General features: G+C 53.1%; 1 pseudogene; it reads left to right on the plus strand.

Moving 5' to 3' along the window:
• The first annotated feature begins 433 nt into the window (after window positions 1–433).
• Window positions 434–1170, plus strand: LOC106724539 (annotated as a pseudogene).
• The last annotated feature ends 257 nt before the right edge of the window (window positions 1171–1427 follow it).

Here is a 1427-nt window from a genome sequence, read left to right on the forward strand (position 1 = left end):
AGTTTGCCGACCACTGCACTAGACCCACTAGGAGCAGCCTCTGCACAGCCAGGTGAGCGGGTGCAGCAGCTGGACCTCCTGAGGCCATCAGCACAGGTCAGGAGCAATCACACTCCTGTGGCAATGGGTCCGCTGGTACTTCCTCCCCCTGAGACCAGTTTAACATTGAGATGCTGCAAAAGGACAAAGATTTATGGGCCACAGGGAGCGGGAGGGAGTGAGTTATAGGAGATAATTATTGCTCAGAGTGAAAGCTTTTGTTTCCTTGAGCTCTGCAGTTGTGCTGTTAGGTGGTTTTGGAGGTGGCTCTGAGCCAGTGGAACTTTGAAGGACAAAGGTCTGTGTTGTGGAAGGTGAATTCTTTCCTTGAATTTGTCCCACTCATCAGGCCTTGGACTTGTTGGAGCTGCTGACAGTGCAGGTGGCTGTGGCACTGCCCTCAGGTGGTGGTGACAGGTACATGGGTTTGTGTTTTCCAGGCTCATCAGCTGACATCACGGGTCCAGAAGCAGTGAGAGGTCTGGAGCGGGGAGTCTTGACCGTGCAGTGTCGCTATGACCCCAATTGGGAGACCTACAGGAAGTGGTGGTGTCGAGGGGCTGTTTTAGGAAGCTGCAAGATCCTTGTTCAAACCAATGCATCAGCGTTTGGGGTGAGGGAGCGTGTGTCCATCAGGGACAATCAGACAAACCACATGTTCACTGTGACCATGAAGGAGCTCAGGCGAGAAGATACAGACACTTACTGGTGTGGGATTGAGAGAGCTGGACGTGACCCTGCAGTCCCTGTTAAAGTGACCATTGACCCAGGTAAGAGGACGTGCATGTGTGGCTGTGTCTCTTCAGGGCCTGCTCTGCCCTGGTCCCTGAGGTCCCTGTCCAGTGACTGAACTCACTCAGATGAACTGCCACAGAGCGGGGTTGGTCCTGAGGTCTCATGGAATCCCGGCTGCTCACTTAGGTTGGGAGGTGCAGGGCTTCTCTTAGATGCTCTTGGTGCTCAAGATGGGATCAAGCCTTTCTGGGCACATTTTTTCTCTGCACAGCTCATCACCTGAGTCTATTGCCACGAGACCACAGTGACGGCCCCAGTTTTAACTCATGGGCTGAAGGAAGCCTCTTCTGTGGGAGCCAGAGACCCTGATTCCTGCCAAGGCTTCCCTAGCACCTCTGGTGCCCTGGTGTCCCTGCTCTTCCTGGAGGTTGGGGCCCAGGCTCATAGCCGCTGTCCCACCAGCTCCTCACATACACAGGCTCAAGAGAGGAACCCTGGCCAGGCCTGGACGCTTTGCTTTCCCCAAATTATTGGAGACACAGCAGCCATATACTCATAAATGATGGCACTGCATGTCTCCTACCTAATGAAATGAGGAAGTAACGGAAGACAAAACTTTAAGGGAAGTTGATGAGGAACAAAATATTATGTCT

This window comes from Myotis brandtii, unplaced genomic scaffold (genome assembly GCF_000412655.1).
Source record: "Myotis brandtii unplaced genomic scaffold, ASM41265v1 scaffold875, whole genome shotgun sequence".
Taxonomy (NCBI): domain Eukaryota; kingdom Metazoa; phylum Chordata; class Mammalia; order Chiroptera; family Vespertilionidae; genus Myotis; species Myotis brandtii.